Raw genomic sequence first — 12,450 nt, forward strand, 5'->3', positions numbered from 1 at the left:
CACCCTATGTGGTATAGGTAATCACCTTACCAAATTGCAGTGACCACTAAATCATAGGTGGCCAAAATGGGCAATCAACCGATCATCCATCCATAATGCAATGATGCATAAAAGGGGTCAGCCGTCATCCAGCTCATATATCATAAAAGGCAAGAGATGAAAGCGCTCCAGTGCATTAAAAGATAAACCATTTATTGTGGCTAAAAAAATAGGTTGCACTTATAACAAGTCAGACAATACAGGCGTAAAAGTATTGTGCTGCGGCGTTCCTGCAGGGATATAAATTTCATTTGTATACAGCGTTGCATGACAATGCAATTCCCAATTCAATCCTACAGTGCCTAATAGCAAAAAAATGGCAATGGCAAAATCTTCCCGGAGTTCCAGTCTCCTAGCCAAAATTATTCTAATCGCAGCATTGAGATCTTTGTAATTCACCATTACTCTGATCCCTCTGTCTGAACTGTTTTCTTAACATGCCCGTCTTTGCTGCAGCTAGTCACGGAACAGTGCCACTGGACCTTCCCTTAGCTGCCGGTACAGGGCCATGTATCCCTTATCATTCCACATCTCAAAATGGCTTCCTCCATATTACATCATGGACTGGAATGCACAGCCAGAGACCTGAAAAGCTGCCATGATACTGCTGCTAGCTGGGGGTCCAAAGTTTGGATTCTAGAATTTTGATCTACGCTCTGATTCATGATCCAATTTTTGTTACTGAAGTCTACATAGGACAAATGCCCAATCCCAAATGGATTGTGCAACTAGAGCAATACAAGGTGAAGGCCTTTTCCCTCCCCCTCCTCTATTGTTCTGGTACCTCCTCTTGGACCTAGAACTGCTAAAACTTACCATGCCGAGTCAATGACACTGTGGTAGAAATCTCTCATAATCTTCTAGAGATGACAATCACGTCTGTTATCTGATTGATCTTGTTCTCTTGTCTGATGTGCATTCTTCTTCCTGCGGGGATTCAGCTTGGTGACTCAGTGATGAGACCTTGGCTATTAGATTAGGTGTACATGAGTCTAGATCAGCCTTTTTCAACTAGTGTGCCAAGGCACCCTGGGGTGCCTTGAGGTTTCTTCACGGGTGCCTTGGCAAAATACCTAAAAATTGTCCAAAAACTGTATACAAGCTGGCGTGTGGATAAAGGCTGCTTTTTAGTTATACTAAGTCACAGGTTTTCATTGTGCACCATTACAACCTTCTAACTGCCGGTGTCCTAACGGCCAATGACGTACTGATATCATCAGTTGATAAGGAGGATGTCTGTCGCCTCCACAGCATCCTTGTTTGACCCTGCCTGCCCCTCTCCATCAGTGTTGGGGTCACATTAGCTGAATGATGGAGAAAAAAACTGAGGAAGAAGGAAAACATTAGAATAGTAGTCAGTACCAGTTTGCAAAAGTGTATTTGCTTTTGAAGAATAAATCACCTCTAACGTTGGGTGTCCTACTTGGAATTGTGAATTTTGCTGCATTATGAAAAAAAAATATTAGAATCGTTTTTAAATTTTAGAAAAAATTTAGAATAAAAAAAAAAAATATTAGAATCGTTTTTAAATTTTAGAATTTCCAGACTGTCCATAATTTTTAAAGGGTGCCTCAAGACTGTCTAATATTTTTAAAGGGTGCCGTGATTGAAAAAAAGGTTGAGAAACACTGGTCTAGATAGCAGTACATCACAATTCTTAGCACCATCTTTCTGCCTACCTTCCTCTTGGTTTCTGACCAATTCCTTTTTCATAGATTTGGATATCTGTGGAAAATGGATAATGGGCCTCGCATATACCCCGCTGTAGGGAACCTCCCCAGGATCCCTTGGCCCTCCTGGCGTTAGGAAAAGGTATTATCCCTGTTGGTACATCAGTTCTCTTTTTCACACTGCTGCATTTTATCTAGTTTTGTAAGCTAACTTTTGTTACCACTGTCAACACTAGCCCCTGCCTGGGCGGAGCAATAGCATGTTGGCTGCTTGTTAAACTGAATAAAAAATTTTGAAACAGAAATATAACATCAAAAAAGACAGAATGTATGTTTACACTGAAAAATAACTTTTGTTTTCTGAGACCACAGCCTTTTCATACCCTACGGAAGGGGAATATCTGTTGTTTATTGGCTTAAGTCAAAGTTAGTGGATTTTAGCGATGTTTGTGTGTAATGACATTAAATATCCAGACAAAGGGAGTACAGGTACATTTCATGCATGTGTGTTTTACTGTCTGACACATCTGTTCGCAGCCCAAGTTGGGCAGGAAGAGCATCCCACTCTTCTGTCTCTGCACATTTTAGAACCTGTGATAGGAACCATATGATCATGTTTTTGTCTCTTTACTAGAAGTGGGAGTGAATCGAAGTGCATGCCAGACGCAGATTTCTAGTCTGGCTAAGTCCCAGTGCTTCCACCTCCATGTTTAGATGGTGACACAGATTGATATTAACAACTTCAGTGCCAGTGCGGCATCCGTACAGCATGTGAACGGGAGGATTTTTTGCATTGTGATATTGTATGAAAAATTAGACACAGCAGTATGTACTGTAGCTTGTGAAAAGACTTATTATTGTTTGTGTTTCAATTGAAAATACTGCCCCGGAAGATTTTATTTTAACTTCATATGATTTTTTTTTTTAATAAGCACTTGTAATATATTTTGGACTTCACATAAAAACAATCTTCAAGACTGATTGGGTAAACCACTTTCCTGAAGCTAAAGCATGTGAGAAAATGGTTGACGGTTGTCGCTGGCCTTCAAGTGGTTATGCTGATATTATGCCTGCAGCTGTACCGTTTTTAGGAGCCGACGGTCAACTTTCTTATAAAAGCAATCATAGTGGCTAACTAGCCAATAGATTGATTTTACAAGCTCTGGGAGGGTAAAAAAAATAATGGGCACTTTTCTCCTGCCAGTAACAGGAAAAGGTTGCCAGTAAAAAATAAAAATAAAAAAATGGCTGTGACGCTTAGCTCATGCATGGGCAGTTCCAGTCCGGGGCTGGTCGACACCACCCGAGTACCTGCTACATTGTGTTCGGGTGGCACCGGTGGTGGACAGGTATGGCGGAGGCATGTCATGTGAGGTCATGGTGCAAGGGAGCCAAGCGAAGTGGTCGGAGCCTTGTGTAGGGGTCTGCAGGAATGCTGTTATTTCAGGAAATTTCAATCTGGTAGGTTGGCAACACTGCTAGCACCTAACATACAACATGTAACATTAGTGTGCAAGGACAATCCATAGTTGTCTGTGATCACAGATTGTATAGTCAAACATAACTTTGCTGGCTTGCTGTAAGACATTTTGAAACCAGTGCTGATCACTCCTCTTTTTAATAATCTGCTATATCAACAAATAAAAAATACTAGCGAACATCTTTAATGTATTGATTAAAAGTTTAGCCCCTCTAGCTTTCATTTATACGCAGAATCTCTTTGTCACTTTTGCAGAGATAAGAATGTAATATAGAGTTACAGCTATAAGAAGATAGATGGGATTTCGTTAGATGGAATATCCCCTAATTAGCATGCCTGCACATTCCTGAGTACTGCATTATGCACAATTGATTTTGCATATGTAACATGCTGCATGCAGTTCATCTGAAAAACTGTTAAATGCAGATGTAGATATCAGATTGCAATGTGACAGAAATATGAGGCTAGTTGTCTCTCTTATTTTACGTACTCTACATTATAGTCATTCATAAAATATTAGTAACATTTCTAAAAAGTCTTGTATAGATATAGAGGTTTGCATTACAAAAAGCACATTGCCTTTCTTTTCTTTTCCTCCTTTATTTTCTTCTTTTAATGTTCTTTCCACAATGCAGCGTAAAATAGTTGTGTGTATGTTAGCTTAAAGCGTAACTCCACTTTTGTTGAGAAAAAAACATTCCCCTCTTGGTGATCTCTGTACATTACAAGGTCTTTAACAAACTTTGTTGCATTCATAACCTTTTGTTATTCTGACAAAATCATTGTTTGTTCCTCTGTGCCTCTGTGCTGAGTGCTTCTAATGGGAGTGGTTTCATGATTATTTATTAGCTGTGGCAGCTGCAGGGCTCTAATGAGGAAAGCTGCTGGGTCTGCATCCCTTTAGACTTGTTTCTATTGGTAGTATCTCACCAAATTTACATTTTTGTTGCAGGGGATACCAGAAAATTGGTGAGCCAATCACACAAGCAGGAAATTATGTTTCTGGGGTGTGATCAGTATACATTCTGTGTACAGAACAGCTCCAGGTAGCCATATTGCATTGCATTTTCAGAAAATGTATTTATTAAAGGTATTTTTTAAAAATATCAAACATGTTTTACTAACCTGCTCTGTGCAATCGTTTTGCTGAGTTTCCCCGCTCCTCCTCTTGTCGCGACCCTTGCTGACCCTCCTGGCCTATCCTCTTCTCCAAGTGCCCTCATAGCAAGCTACTGCCTATGGGGTTACTCGTGCATGCTTGCTCCCAAGCCCCACTTTGTGCATCCATAAGACACAGAACGGGGCTCAGCCCCACCCCTGCTCCCTCCTCACTGGCTGTGAGGTGTGATTGACAGCAGAGGAAGCCAGGCTCCTGCTGCCGTCTCTCAGTCAACCAGGAGGCAGAGACCCGGGAAAACAGCCACTCTCATGCACATTCCTGGATTGTAATCTGGCTCGGGTAAGATTCGGGGGGCTTTGAATTGAGCTGCATACTAAAGATTCTTTACCTTCATGCATAGAACCTTGAGCCTTTAGAACCACTTAAAAAAAATACAGAACAAAAAAAATACACAAGGTAAACAAAAGAAAAAATGCCATTTTAGATTGCAGAGGGAAAGGGGATAGAGAAATGATGCAAGTGCATCCAGGGGTTGAAGCTCCACTTTCATTGAACAGTAGATACATTACGCCATGTTTTACAAGTATATTGTTCATAGAACAGATAAATTCATTGTTGATTATTAGGCAAAAGTCATAGAAATACAGTAAATGAATTAAAAATTGCTGAATTAATTTCCTAGATCGTTTGCAGAAGAAATAATTTGGTTAGAGGAAAAATATGGCTATTATTTTGGATGTGAGATAGAATGTACAGAATGCAAAAGTCACAACCAAAGTTTAGTAAAAATATATATTTCTCATACTTTGGATGATGACAACAGTTACTGCAAACATTACTCAGGCCACTCAACTTGTGGAAGACCTGGGGCATGTGTCTTGAGTGCCAGGGCCTAGGAATGCCCCCATCAAGAATATTTGATGGAGTGAACTGTGCATTCTTGGCTCTTCTTTGCAAGTAGCAGGTTTGTTTGTTTTGTTTTGTCTTTAGAAGGTAGCGCATCTACAGGAGGGATAGTGCTTACATGTTTTCAGCCTAAATATTTAATTGATAAAAAGTGTAATGGAGTGTGGAATAACTGGGGAATGTGGGGACTGGAATGAAAGGTCCTGCTTAAAATATAAGGCTGTATTGACTACTTATTTGTCAAATAGTCAGATCTTATGTGAATCCATAAGGTATCCACACTGTTAGACAATACTTCGGTAATAATGAAAATGTTCTCTCAGCCAATTCATAAAAGACTTGGGCATGAAATCTTAATGAATCTTTTCTTCAGGAGAAAGAAGAGCTACGGTGTCATTGGAACTCTACCTCTTTCTTTCAGCTTAACCAGCGGTCCATAGTGAATCCATAAACATTGTGAAAAGCCCACAAGTGCTTTATCACAGGGATATTTATTTTTGAAGGCTCCAGAAGAAAGAAAGTGCTCTGAACAACTTGCAACTATGCTATCTCAAATATGGTCCCTTGAACTGCTTCATAAGCGGTCACAGCCATGTTCGACATTTGTGGAACGCTATGCTCTCCGAGAGAAACCTGAAACTTTCCTTTCTTCCAAGATCAAGGCTCAATTAACAAGACTTAGGAGGAGATTTACTAAAACTGGAGCACTCCAAATCTGGAGCTGCTGTACATGGTAGCCAATCAGCTTCTAACCTCAGTTTGTTCAATTAGGTTTTTACAATAAAACCTGACAGCTGATTGGTTACGATGTAGAGCTTCACAAGGTTTTGAAAGCTCCAGTTTTGGTAAATCTCCCCCATAGTACCCACATTTTATAAATGGGGAAACAAACCAGGGAATATGCTTGTCAGAGCTCTTAGGAAGTCTCGGCTCTTATCCCATGTGACTCTGGAGATGGGAAAATGTTCTATTCTTTTCAAGCCATTGCTAACTGCTTTATGGAATTCTGTAAAGCACTGTGTCGCCATCCACTTCTTCATGGTCAGGAGAGAACAGGCTGCCTGAAATTTACCAATATTTGGTGGACTCTGGACTACCTCAAATATCTCTGTCAGAGAGTCAGGCCTAAAGGCCGTATACACGATAAGAAAATCTGATGGGAAATTTCGTCCGATGACCGAACTGCCGATTTTCGGATTGTTAGTATGGTGCTTTGGACAGCCGACTCCGACTTTTCGTCCGACAAAATCCTGATGTGCAGGCTATATAATTTTTGTCGTCCGTCAAAACAACGTCTCATTAGTACAGATTTCGATGGAAAAAAAATCTTAAGAGCAACACTAGGCATGCTCAGAGACAAAAGAACACATACAAAACAATCCAGCACATGACATCAATTCTGAAGTAGAATTCTGTCGTATGGGAAAATTTGTTTGAAAATAACCTCTTCACTTTCCACATCAGACTAGCATGCCACAAAAAACGGACGACAGATCGTTCGATAATCTGATCGTGTGTACGGGCCTTAAGATTCTCCTCTGACTGTGGAGGAGTTCACTGAGGTTCTGAAAGGATCAAAACCCCATAAATCCCCCAGCCCAGATGGCTTTTGTTTGCTTTGGTAAAAAAAACATTTGCTCGTCTTTTTTAACCCATGCATTTACCCAAGCTTTTAAAAATATAAAAAAAGGGCCATCCCCTTCCCTGGGATACTTTGCGGGTGAACATAACTGTTATTCCCAAGGAGGAGAAAGATCCAACTCAATATGCGAACCTGAAACTTCTTACTAAGATTTTGACAAAAAGGCCGTGCCCATTTATACAGCAAATAGTCCACCCTGACCAAGTAGGTTTTGGAGTCTGCTATTGGCCACTTGCTGCGCTTCCACGCCTGTCGGAGGAATTCCAGAAGTAAAGTGGGCTGTCCAGTTTCAAAATTCATTTTCACAAATCAGAGCCCCTATACATTAATCTCCCCCACATTACAGTAAATGCGCTAAGCCCTATTTTATATTTAAATGGGCTCCCTACTTCATTCAAAATCTTAGGATCTATCCAACACCCTCTCTTACAGGGATTTACATACTGTATTTTCTGGCGTATAAGACTACTTTTGAACCTCAAAAAAATCCCCCAAAAATGGGGGGTCGTCTTATACGCCGAGTATAATATCTCCAAGGTAACCTAAGTATAAGTATTACCGGTAGATGAAAATTAGGGGGGTCGTCTTATACGCCCAGTCGTCTTATACGCCGGAAAATACGGTAACTAACTTCCAACCGCTCTTAACCAGGATCCTTCAGGTTGTTAGGAAGTGGTCTTCTAAATGTATCTCCTGGTTTACAAGTAATAGCATCCTTAAGATGAATATTCTTCTAAGATTACTCTACATGTTACAAACCCTTCAAATTAGGATTCCAAAAGGGTTCCTCAAACACTTGTGCAGCAAGTTCAGCTAATTTTTATGGGCCCAGTAGTCCCACAGATTAAATCATACATTATTGTCCTGCCCCAAACAACATGAAGGCCTGGATTTCCCGGACCCATTGAAATATCATAGAGCAGTCCATTTTGCAAGAATTTTAGACTAGTGTACTCAGTGTAGTAATAAACTATGGATTCAGTTGGAGCAAGCTTCCTTAGACATTCAGCTGCACAGGATTCCAAAGCTGTTCTACCTGCCTTCGGTAAAGTGTTACTAAAACCACAACAGTAAAATCAGTCTGTATACAGTGCATCCGGAAAGTATTTACTGGGCTTCGCCTTTTCCACATTTTGTTATGTTACAGCCTTAGTTCAAAATGGATTAAATACATTATTTTCCTCAAAATTCTAAAAACAATAACCCATAACGACACGTGAAAATAGTTTTTTTTAAATCTTTGCAAATGTATTAAAAACAAAAAACAAAAAAAAAAACAAAACATGTACATAAGTATTCACAGCCTTTGCCATGACACTCAAAATTGAGCCCAGGTGCATCCTGTTTCCACTGGTCATCCTTGATGTTTCTACAACTTGATTGGAGTTCGGTTGATATTAAATTTGGTTGATTGGACATGATTTGGAAAGGCACACACCTGTCTATATAAGGTCCCACAGTTAACAGTGCATGTTAGAGCACAAACCAAGCCATAAAGTCCAAGAAATTGTCTGTAGACCTCCAAGACGGGATATTGAGGCAGAGATTTGGGAAGGGTACAGAAAAACTTTTGCAGCATTGAAGGTCTCAAATGATCACAGTGGCCTCCATCATACATGAATGGAAGAAGTTCGAAACCACCAGGACACTTCCTAGAGCGGGCCGCCTGGCCAAACTGCGCAATCAGTGGGGAAGGACCTTAATCAGGTGACCATGAACCCTGAAGTCACTTTGACAGAGCTTCAGCATTTCTCTGTGGAGAGAGGAGAACCTTCCAGAAGAACAACCATCTCTGCAGCACCCCACCACCCCAGGCCTATATGGTAGAGTGGCCAGACAGAAGCCACTACTCTGTAAAAAGCACATGACAGCCCACCTGGCGTTTGCCAAAAGGCACCTGGAGGACTCTCAGACCATGAGAAGCCATTTGGTCTGATGAAACAAAGATAAAACTCTGGCCAACACTAGGCACTCGCAATGATTGGCTTGTGCACTTATTGGCTGACCGCCTAGTTTTTAGGAAGGACAGAAAAAGGATGTTTGCTTTCAACTGTGTTCTGTCTTCTGTATTATTACTTCTGTTCCCCTCTTATCCACTCCCTTCCCTCCTCCTTTTTTTTTTTTTTTAAGGAAAGGGGAGGCCTCCATCATAGGCCATTTAGGTTCCTGATACTCCCTTCTATTCTGTATATATGCTTTTTGTACTTTTGCTCGATGACCTTTGCCCTTTGTATCCTGATTAAACATTTTAAATAAAAAAATGAAAAAATGTAGTGCTGTAATATAGGGTTAAGCTTTTTAGTATTGTATGAAAAGAGGAATAGACTCAGACACAAAGCAGTAGGGTATTGCATTCAACAAATGAGTTACATATGAAAACAAAGGTTATATTTGAATTAAAGATTTTAACTCTTCTTCAGTCTTCTGGACAGACAAAGAGCACCACCACCTCCTGCACTTGGTATTGATGACCTTAACCTCCCTAGCGGTATTCCTAAGTGTGGCTCGGGTTTAATATTCAGTGCCAACAGCGGTAACCCCGAGCCACTCTCAGGAATACCCCAGAATCAAACTCACCTTACCCTGCAATCCCCCGCCGTCCTCCCCAGCCTTCCTCCAGCCATCCTCCAGCTGTGTGTTTGGCCAATGCCGGCACCTTCTTCCGGTTCCCTTCCCTGCGAGCGCCGCGTCACAGGGGGGTGGAACCCGTGGGAGATTTAAAAAAAAAAGGACATGATACAGTGTAATCTGTTAGGATTACAACTTTGTAACAGGCCATTTCACCTAGAGGCTTTTCCAGTGCCCTGCCTATACTTTTTGCAGTACTTTGTGCCTGGAAAATTGAGAATGTCCATGGCGTCTAAAAAGCGTTCTTTTAGCTCAAAAACGCTTTTGGACAAACTGGAAAACAGCGACGGTGAATCTGAAATATTTGAAGAACTGAGCAATAGCGTTTTGTGGGAAAATTCATCATCCTGTAATAAAAGTGACGACAGCGACGATTCTGCCACTGAGCCCAGTGATGTTCAAACTTGGTGCTCTTTTTACTGCGGTACGTATCAGGCAGCACCCCCAAGATTCCCATTTACTGGAGCACCTGGTATGAAAGTTGACGTTGACCATGACAACCCTTTGGCATACCTACGATTATTTCTGACTGATGAGGTTATTGAAAAAAATAGTTACCGAGACAAACCGGTTCAAAGAACAACAATGCGCTTCGCATCGGAAGTTTGCAAGATGCAGAAAGTGGGAACCACTGACCAAAGATGACATTTGGAAATTTCTGGGCCTAATAATTCTTCAGGGAGTGGTGGGGAAACCCCTGCAGAAGTGGTATTGGACAACCAATACATTACATGCCACTCCATTCTTTGGCACGGTCATGTCAGAGTACAGATTCTCCCTCATAATGAAATATCTCCACTTTGAAAACAATGAAGAATTTGATGAAATGTATTATTATTACATTACAAATTATGATTTTGTGTTTCAAACTTTATCATACCCGGGATTCCTACTAGACTCTTGTTTGGACAGATTTAAGTGAGTTATTCCTAAGAATTACAGGCCTAAAATATAAGACAAGATATTTCTATGCAAAACAATGTGCTGCTTTTAGCACAAAAATTCTGACATAATCAAACCGCCAGGGAGGTTAAGGTATATACTGAATGGTGCTAAAGATGATTCGGGGATTATACTGAATATTCCATGCCGGCAATGTGTTTAATTCATTCTAAACCAATTATAGCTGTTGTAAACAAGGTTCTTAACCAATCACAATTGATAAAGGAGCATGATTGTTTGATTATACTTCATGACAGGGTGTCCTCTATAAGCGGACTTGTTGCTGTACGTGTTTGCTTGCCTTAATTGGTGAGCAATTATGAACTTTAAAACAATCTTCCGCTCAGTACATTAACTAGCTAAATAATAAAACAAAAACAAGAATTTACTTTAAATTGATAACAAATAGAGTTGGTGTAGATAATGAAGTGATGTGGTGATAGTGAGGAAATATTAGGTAAATTGTGGGTTCAATTTTTTTATAAATTATTGAAATGAATTTAGTGAATAATATTGTGTTGCGCTTTCCTGATTATATGAGTTTGGAGTGTGTATTTAACCGCTTTACAACCGCCCGCCACAGATATATGGCGGCAGGCAGCCGCTCCCAGGCAAATCGCCGTACATGTACGGTGCTCAGTCTCGCGAAGCTAGGGGATGAGCGCGCGCCGCTGGCGGCACGCTCCCACCCCCACTCGCAAGTGGGGAAGCCGATGCAGCGGGCAGGCAGCTCCGATTGCCGCCTGACACCCGTGATTGTTCCCCGCTGAGAGAGAAGAACGGTCAGATGTTGTAAACACAGCTGACCGTTCTTCTCCCTGGAATGATCACAGAGCCCCTGGGATCCTTCTATATAGGATCACATGTCTGTGGTCAGAAGCCACACCCCCCCCCCACAGTTAGAATCACTCCCCTAGGCTCACATTTCACCCCTTGATCACTCACAATGTTAACACCTTCCCTGCCAGTGTCATTTTTACAGTAACAGTGCATAATTATAGCACTTATTACTGTAGTAATGTCACTGGTACCCCCAAAAGTGTCAAAAATGTCAGTCAGGGGTCTGATCTGTCCGCCGCAATGTCGCAGTCACGCAAAAAATCGCAGATTGCCGCCATTACTATTAAAAAAAAAAAAACAATAAAAATTACAAATATTTCCCGTAGTTAGTAGACGCGATAACTTTTGCACAAACAAATCAAAATACGCTTATTGTGATTTGTTTTTACCAAAAATATGTAGCAGAAAACGAATTGGCCTAAAATGTTAAAAATTTTTGATTTTTAAATTTTTTTTTGAGAATGTTTTATAGCAGAATGTAAAAAATATTGTTTTTTTTTTTTTCAAAATTGTCTCTCTTTTTTTGTTTATAGAGCGAAAAATAAAAATTGCACAGGTGATCAAATACCACCACAAGAAAACTCTATTTGTGGGGGAAAAAGGACATCAATTTTATTTGGATACAGCGTCGCACGACCGCGCAATTGTCCGTTAAAGTAACATAGTGCCGAATCGCAAAATAGACCCTGATCATTAAGCAGCAAAATCCTCCGGAGCTAAAGTGGTTAAATTGATAACAAATAGAGTTGGTGTAAATAATGAAGTGATGTAGTGATAGTGAGGGAATATTAGCTATATTGTGGGTTACATTTTTTATAAATTATTTTAGTGAATTTAGAGAATAATATTATGTTGCGCTTCCCTGAGTATATGAGTTTGGAGTGTGTATTTAAAGGAGCGGAGATTTGAAGATTGTCTGAAGACATACAAAGGAATTTCAAAGAAAAGCTACAACACAAAAGGGATTTATAGTCCATTTTAAAAATAATACAATAATCCATGCCTTTGGTTTGATGTGTACTTAATTGAACACAGATTTTGTTCACCCTGCTGTGATCTGTGTGTGTTGATGCAGCTTGATGTTGATGACCTTGGATGACTGTATTTTAATTTTCAGTTCACATTCAAACAAGATGAATCCCTGTTAAAATTAAGGTATGCTGTCCAGCTGATGTGTGTTACC

The 12,450-nt window shown here is 40.4% G+C and overlaps 1 protein-coding gene across 4 annotated transcripts in view; it reads left to right on the plus strand.

Annotated features, from left to right (window-relative positions):
• DENND1A (DENN domain containing 1A) overlaps positions 1 to 12,450 on the plus strand; it is a 1,402,774-nt gene that overhangs the window by 1,305,006 nt on the left and 85,318 nt on the right. The window lies entirely within an intron of this gene.

This window comes from Pelophylax lessonae (genome assembly GCF_965119305.1).
Source record: "Pelophylax lessonae genome assembly, chromosome: 7".
Lineage (NCBI taxonomy): Eukaryota > Metazoa > Chordata > Amphibia > Anura > Ranidae > Pelophylax > Pelophylax lessonae.